Source organism: Erythrolamprus reginae, chromosome 1 (genome assembly GCF_031021105.1).
Source record: "Erythrolamprus reginae isolate rEryReg1 chromosome 1, rEryReg1.hap1, whole genome shotgun sequence".
NCBI lineage: Eukaryota > Metazoa > Chordata > Lepidosauria > Squamata > Dipsadidae > Erythrolamprus > Erythrolamprus reginae.
In genome coordinates this window covers 2,414,198-2,422,765 of record NC_091950.1, presented here as the reverse complement: position 1 = coordinate 2,422,765, position 8,568 = coordinate 2,414,198, and the positions used below count along the sequence as shown (strand labels likewise).

Genomic DNA, 8,568 nt, shown 5'->3' with positions numbered 1-8,568 from the left:
ATGTTCACCCTGCGTGAAAATATGTGCCAATTTCTTTCTTGCATTTCCAGCAGACAGGAGAGATGTTAGGAAACATTTTAGAAATCCTATGTGGTGGGAGATGGCATTTTAAAACATCTTAATTTGATTTTCTTTAAAAGAAATTGATTTTGTTATTTTCCAATTATATATCCATATCTTTTCCCATGTTTCATTTCTTTATTTCTTTATTTCTTTATTATTTCATTTCTTTATTTATTATTTCATTTCTTTATTTTTTATTTCATTTCTTTCTTTCTTTATTTCTTTATCCATCCATCTGTTTGTTTGTTGTTTGACTGCTATGCCGCCCAATCCGGAAGGACTCAGGGTGGTTTACAAAATAATATAATACAAATACAAAAAGATGCAAAAGCAATAAAAAGAAGTCGAAAGTAATATCTAAAGCTAAAAACAAACAGTCGCAAACACTTGCGTACACACCATTCATACAGATTGGCCATGAAAGAGGTATAAATCAAGGCTCCCAGGCCTGCCGGCAAAGTCAGGTCTTTGTGGCCTTACGGAAGGCCAACAGGGTGGGAGCAGTACAGATAATGGGGGTAATTGGTTCCATAGAGCCGGGGCAGCCACAGAGAAGGCCCTCCCACAGAGTCCCGCCAACCTACATATTTACAATATGCTACTTCAGGGGGAATCTGTCTGTCCATTAGGTGCAAATCAAGAGCAAAGCTCTGGGTTCACATCATTGGAAAAAAACAGGTGAAAACCTGAAGGACAGGCTTCTTGCTTCTATTTATTTTATTTATTTATTTAGTCATACAAATATAGTATTTTATTGTAGTATGTTAACATAATATAAGTATAAAGTAGAGATAGTAGAGATTGTTGTTGTTAAAGTTGAAGTAGTCGCTAACAGGGAATACATTGTGATGCATGATTTTATGAACAACAGTTAAATCAGTTCGGAGGCGGCGTAGCTGTACATTTTCTAATCTTGCTTCAATAGCTTGACGTCTCTGGTCAGGATGTTTTAGGAATGTAGCCTGCCTAGAATGTATGGAACAGGTGACATACACCAACCTTTGCGAATGAGCTAACTTTAATATTTTTTCCCTCAAGTTTCATTTTCCATATCAAATTAATTCTCTAATTTTAATTTTAGATCAGATATAATTCCTCATGGCAGAAATGAATAATACCGTGAAAGTAGCTATTTACAAAGCATTGAATGAACTCAATGATGATGAATTTGTAGACTTTAAATGGAGGCTAAAGTCCATTGATTATGAAGGAAGGCCAAACATTCCTAAAGCTTTACTGGAGAAAGCTGGTCGAGGACAAGTTGCAGATCTCCTGGTTCAAGATTATGTCGAAGATGCTCTAGCGGTGTGCATTCGTGTTCTTAGAGAATGCAAGAGAAATGATCTTGTAAGAAACCTTGAAGAAATTGGACAGATGGGTAAGAAAATGCAACATACCACATAAATGTTCTCTCTACTTAAGATTAAATGTCAATAAAGAGCCATTATCAATTCTTTGCCATGGAATCCTGTTCATCCGATTTGTTGGTGGTGGTTAGGATCAGCAGTGACTCCCTGGGATTTCTGAGTGGGACTTTCCTCTTAGCCTGAGATTCTTTGTCTTGAGCCTGGAATCAAAGCAAGTGGAAGGATCTGTACTGTCACTCAACTTGGCATTTTCCTATCACTGTCAAAGTAAATGGATAGGCCAAGTTCAAGCCAAAGATGTTAGTTCATTGATCTAGATGTACGGGAGATCTTTAAAAGTTTTATTTAATCCATCCTTTTTTTGAGCATCCATCCTGACCTAATACAGTATTAAGGTATCTAGGGAAGAAAGCAGAGTAGAGTGGGTGGAGTCAGAGAACAAAGAAGGGCAGCACTCTTTTAATTCCTTCAATGAATTACCGAAATGAAACATTTTTCAACTATAATTTTTCTTCAAATATATATTGAGATAAATCTCTTATCTGTCTGTCTGTCTGTCTGTCTGTCTGTCTGTCTGTCTGTCTGTCTGTCTGTCTGTCTGTCTGTCTTTCTATCAATCTGTTATTATCTATCTATCTATCTATCTATCTATCTATCTATCTATCTATCTATCTATCTATCTTAAACTGACCAGATTTTAACATTGGTAAAGAGACCTAGTGAGAGAAGGAGGAGAGAAAGGTAGTGCTTTTTAGACATCTTCTATTTCTTGAATTCAAAGAGCTCGGGCAGATATTACTGGCTGGGAAGAAGGAGAAAGGCAAGAAAGGAACAATTTTATTGGCAGTTTGATTTCAAGCACAGACCATTCACAGATTAGGCTGGGGAGGGACTAGACTGGGAAGGATAAAAAAGGAGGGGAAAAGTCATTTTAAATTGCACTTTCAGTTCATAGAGGCCAGAGCAACTGCTCCTGGCTGGGACCTGAGACCTAGTGAAAGAAAGAGGAGAGAAAGGAGAGAACCATATAACTACAAACCAAAACCAGCAGAAGTTTGGTAGCGACAGGGGTTGTTGATTTTCTTGCTAAGTACTTGTTTTTCAATAAATTGTTAAGGTGTCTGGCTTGGTGCAGTGTAACACTTGTTTGGCTGTTGTGTTCCATAGTACCTTGTGGAACTTGAGGTGCTGCCCTCTTTGCATAAGGACATCTAGTTTATATGGCGAGGTCTCTAGATTGCAGTCCTTAGTTTGTAGCTTGCAGTCAGAAGTGGAAAGATTACATGCTGTAATGTTCCTGAGGATTGGAGAATGGCCAGCACCTAAAATCCAATAACTTATTGGACCCAAACCAGCATGGCTTTACTGAAGAAAAATCATGTCAGACTAATCTCATTGATTAGGTGTTGGATGAAAGTGGTGCCGTGGATATTGCTTATCTGGACTTCAGCAAAGCCTTTGATACAGTTCCACATAAAGAGCCGATAGATACATTAGTGAAGATTAGACTTAATCCCTTGATAGTTCAGTGGATTTGTAGCTGGCTGAAGCATAGACATCAGAGGGTTGTTGTTAATGGTGAGTATTCTGAGCAGAGATTGGTTACAAGCGGTATGCCACAAGGGTCTGTTCTGGGTCCTATTCTTTTTAATATGTTTGTGAGTGACATAAGGAAAGGTTTGGAAGGGAAGGTTTGCCTATTTGCCGATCACTCTAAAGTGTGCAATACGGTTGATATTCCTGGAGGCGTCTGTAATATGGTAAATGATTTAGCTTTACTAGATAAATGGTCAAAGCAATGGAAACTGCAATTTAATGTTTCCAAATGTAAAATAATGCACTTGGGCAAAGGGAATCCTCAATCTGAGTATTGTATTGGCAGTTCTGTGTTAGCAAAAACTTCAGAAGAGAAGGATTTAGGGGTAGTGATTTCTGTCTCAAAATGGGTGAAGAGTGCGGTCAGGTGGTAGGGAAAGCAAGTAGAATGCTTGGATGCATAGATATATAACAAGCAGGGAGATTGTGGTCCCGCTACATAGAGTGCTGGTGAGGCCACATTTGGAATACTGTGTTCAGTTCTGGAGACCTCACCTACAAAGAGGTATTGATAAAATTGAACGGGTCCAAAGATGGGCTACAAGAATGGTGGAAGGTCTTAAGCATAAAACCTATCAGGAAAGACTTCATGAACTCCATCTGCATAGTTTGTGTTCTGCCTGACTGGGCTCAGATGATAATTAACGGTCCAGGAAAGAAGGTCAGACACCCACATGCATTGCTAATCAGAAAACGTGTATTAAACAGAAAAGAAAAGGCTAAAGAAAACTGTCCTTATTTTCAGGAGTAAAACACAGTTCGAGGCGAAAATTCAGCTAGGTACAAAGTTGATGAAAAAGCAAACAAATACAATATTCGCGTAGCAGAAACATTCCAGGAGTTCTCTGACTTCTTGAGGCACAAGAGCAGCAGTTAGTCCCCGAGTTTTCAACTCCCACTTGCCTGACAATGCTGGGTTGAATTCCAAAGGCCCAAGAGCAAAGGCTTCAAAGCAGGAATCACAAAGCCACACAAACCACACAGATAAACACCCACAGTTTGACTCTGCCTCTGTTCCCTTTGGTAACTGTAACCCTCATTCTGTGGACCACACCCAAACACAGGTGACACCATAATCACCGGTGATAATCCCTTAATTGAGCCCTACCTTGCATTGCTCTATGGCTACACATATTGATTATCTGTTCATCATCCGAATCCAAAGAAGAGAGGCTATCCGACAGACTGCCTGCTAAATCCCCTGGGCTGTCTGCCAGTTCCTGTGGGCTGTCGGCCAACTCCTCTGAACCATCAGCCTCATCCGCTGGGCTGTGTGTCACATTTTCCTGATGTCAGCCAGGCTTTCACAATCACTCTGTGACGCATCTCTCACATACATGGGGGCAACAGCTGGTCCAGGCCCAAACACAACGGTTTGGAGGGCAGAAGGGAAAGGGGGGGGGAGACATGGTTAAGAACATAAGAACATTAGAAGAGCCCTGGTGAATCAGGCCAAAGCCCACTAAGTCCAGCATTCTGTGTCACACAGTGGCCCACCAATTGTCCTTGGGGATCTTGAGCAGAAAGGGCAAGACCCTCCCTTTCCCCTGACCCCCAACAAATGGTACTCAAGGGAACCCTGTCTGCCTCAACAAACATAGAAACAGCACATGTACATCCATTTCAATAACCACCAATACACTTGGCATCCATGAATCTGTCTAATCCTGCCTTGAAGCTATCAAGGCTGACAGCTGTCACGACCTCTTCTGGAAGTGAATTCCATAAACCAACAACCCTCTGGGTGAAGAAATATTTCCCTTGATTTGTCCTCATTTTCTTACCTATGAGCTTTAGGGAGGGTCCCCTTGTCTTAGTATTGTGTGATAGAGAAAATATTTTTTTCTCTATCCGTCTTTTCTATCCCATACATGATTTTATACACTTCGATCCAGTCACCCGTTAAACGCCGTCTTTCAAGGCTGAAGAGACCAAGCCGTTGCAACCTGGTATCATAAGGGAGGGGCTCCATTTCCTTTATCATTTTTGTTGCCCTTTTTTGCACCTTTTCTAGTTCCATTATATCCTTCTTCAGGTGCGGTGACCAAAACTGTACACAGTACTCCAAGTGTTGTCTCGCCATCAATTTGTACAGAGGCAATACAACACTTGTTGTACAACTACAACACAATACAACACTGATTGAAACATTTCAATATGTTAAAGGATTAAATAAGGTTCAGGAGAGAAATGTTTTTAATAGGAATGTGAACACAAGAACAAGGGGGCACAATCTGAGGTTAGTTGGGGGAAAGATTAGAAGTAACGTGAGAAAATATTGTTTTACTGAAAGAGTAGTAGATGCTTGGAACAAACTTCCAGCAGACGTGGTTGGTAAATCTACAGTAGCTGAATTTAAACATGCCTGGGATAAACATAGATCCACCCTAAGATAAAATACAGGAAATACTAGATGGATTTGGAGGTCTTTTTCTGCTGTCAACCTTCTATGTTTCTAAAGAGGGACAGCTTTGATTCTCTCTCTCTCTCTCTCTCTTTCTCTCTCTCTCTCTGTGTTTGTGTATGTGTCCTTGATTAAAAATTTGGTCTATATGGAGCAAAAAAAAATTCTCTTTCTTTTTTTCTCTCTCTCTCTTCCTCCCTTCCCTTCTTCTCCCCTTTCCTTTTTTCTTCCTTTTCCCCCTGTTCTTCTTCTTCCCTTCCCTTCCTTTCTTTCATTTTCTTTTTTTTCTTTCCTTTCCTTCTTTTCTCTCCTTCCCTCCCCTTTCCTTTCCTTTCCTTTCCCCTGTTCCATTCCTTTCCTCCGTTCCTTTTGTTTTCTAAGTGGAAATTTCATATTTTATTGCAAGTCATTCTGATTGTGGAAAAGTGAAATATAAATTATTTTAATAAATAAGAGATGTCCTGTTATATTGCCAGCAAACCTAAAGATGAAATATTTTGTGCTAGTTTCTTTAAAGCGCTAATGTGAAGTCAGAAATGTATTGATCCCATCATTGGAAATGATGACTAGTATTTTAAATAATAATTTGATTAGTGGAAATTAAGTATGAAGAATGGTAGGAAAGGAATACTAAAAACATAATTTATTATCATTATATCAATTACCTATCTAGCTTCAAATTCTTAATACACAAAGAGATGATGTCATTCTTCTTCCACTCACAGATATGAGATGAATCATCAGCTCTTCCTTGTTACTATGCTGGCTGGAGGATCCTGGGAGTTGAAGTCCACAAGCCTTAAAGTTGCCAAGTTTGAAGACTTCTATTACAGAGCTTCTAATGAAAAAAGAAAAACCTTTGTAGTACCATTTATCTTTCCCTCCCTCTCCCTCTCTTTCTCTTCCCTCTTCCCCCCTCCCCGTTTATCTCCCCCTTCTCTCTTCCCCTCCCTCTCTCTTACTCTTCCATGCCCTTTTATTATTGTTGGGAGACGCCCCGAGTCTTCGGAGAGGGTGGCATACAAATCTAATAAATTGAATTGAATTGAACTTTCTCCCCCCCCCCTTTTCCCCCTTCATGCTTGGCTTTTAACAGTGGGGGGAGGGAACAAGCTGCAGCTCTCTTTGCTCTCACGTCTCTATGAAAACACACACACACACACACACAACTTACCTGGACTTGTCTGGATGGTATGGTTGTTTTTGTTTTAATTTTTTTATTGAATTTTCAAAAGGACAAACAAGGACATACAACACTAAACATTTAAGGAGCTACCATTGCTCCTCTTGTCGTAGAAGTCTAACTAATACAAAAATAAAAAAAATCCTAACTTTAGTCAGATCAAAGCAGAAATGTCATACATATGTTAAATTTAACTCTATATTTTTAATATTAAACTTATTAATTAAATTTCTTTACATTTTAAAATATTCTATGCTTATACAAAAAGAAAAAGGAAAAAATTATTAGTAATACTATTTACTATTTCATTCTATATTATAATTAATTGTTAATACCATTTTTAAAATTCCACCAATCATATACTTTATCCCATATTTTATAATACTCTGTTTCAGTTTGATTATTTAAACGTTTAGTCATCATATCTAGTTCTGCACATTCTATAATTTTTTTAAATACTTCAGTATCTTTTGGTATTGTTTTTTCTTTCCATCTCTGTGCGAATATTATTCACGCCGCAACCAATACTGTATATGTATTATTAAATAATAAGTTTCTTTTTTATACTTTGTATTTGAAATACCCAATAAAAAAAATTCAGGAGATATTTTTATCTTCTCCTTTGTTATTTCATTTATCCAGTTCTCTAGTTTGTTCCAAAATATTTTTGTCTCAGAACATGTCCACCACGCATGATAATATGTACCAATTTCTTTTTTACATTTCCAACAAATAGGTGATACAGATGGGAACATTTTAGAAATTCTATATGGTGGAAGGTGCCATCTATAAAACATCTTAATTTGGTTTTCTTTAAAGGAAATTGATTTTGTTATTTTCCAATTATACATCCATATTTTTTCCCATGTATCTAAATTTATCTCTTTGCCTAAATTTTTGCACCAACTAATCATATTGTCTTTCAATATGGTTGTTTTATAAGGGTTTTTTTTAATGGTTTTTTAAAAATATTGGATTTGTAGATGTATTGCTTGTTGTGAGCCATTCCAAGTCCTCAGAGAGGGGCGGCATACAAATCTAATAAATTATTATTTTTATTACTATTATTCCCGGGTGTTCCAAGCCCCTCCAAACTCCAAAGCTTCTTCCTGCAAAGTGGCTTTTGCCTTGGTGAACAAGATGCCTACAGCTCGCTTTTCACACACACACACACACACACACACACACACACAGAGCCCAGCAGTTGATCTTTAAAAAAAAGTGGGACATTTTTTAAACCCACCGGGACACAGGACAAATGATCAAAAAGTGGGACATCTGGTCACCTTAATCTATATCTATCTATCTCTTAAAACAACCAGCAAAACAAGAAACAAACTCAAAGAACAGTGACTGCCACTATTGTGGTATGCAATGTATGTTCAATGCATGTGCTTATGCCCAAAGAATACCCTAATGTATTAAATGTAAACTACATGGGCTACTAGAAGAAAATCAACTGTGACCAAATCAATTGACCAGAGAAATGCAGTGGACATAATATACTTAGACTTTAGCAAAGCTAAACAATCCTGGGCCTAGAAAGCCTAGAACTACGGCGCCTAAAACACGATTTGAGCATTGCCCACAAGATCATATGCTGCAACGTCCTACTGGTCAATGACTACTTCAGCTTCAACCGCAATAACACAAGAGCACACAACAGATTCAAACTTAATACGAACCACTCCAAACCTGACTGTAAAAAATATGATTTCAACAATCGAGTTATCGAAGCATGGAACTCACTACCGGACTCAATTGTGTCAACCCCAACCCCCAACACTTCTCCCTTAGACTCTCCACGATTGACCTCTCCAGGTTCCTAAGAGGCCAGTAAGGGGCGTATATAAGTGCACTGGTGTGCCTTTCATCCCCTGTCCAATTGTCTTTCCTTTCTTTCAGCTATTTTATATATTCTCTTCCTTTGATATATCCTCTCCTCTAAGTTTACT

The 8,568-nt window shown here is 38.4% G+C and overlaps 1 long non-coding RNA gene across 1 annotated transcript; it reads left to right on the top strand.

Moving 5' to 3' along the window:
• Positions 1–1,354: 1,354 nt before the first annotated feature.
• LOC139162808 (uncharacterized) lies at positions 1,355–6,290 on the top strand. The gene is made up of 2 exons (XR_011558382.1): positions 1,355–1,441; positions 6,156–6,290. It is a non-coding gene; the product is annotated as an uncharacterized lncRNA (long non-coding RNA).
• Positions 6,291–8,568: the final 2,278 nt, after the last annotated feature.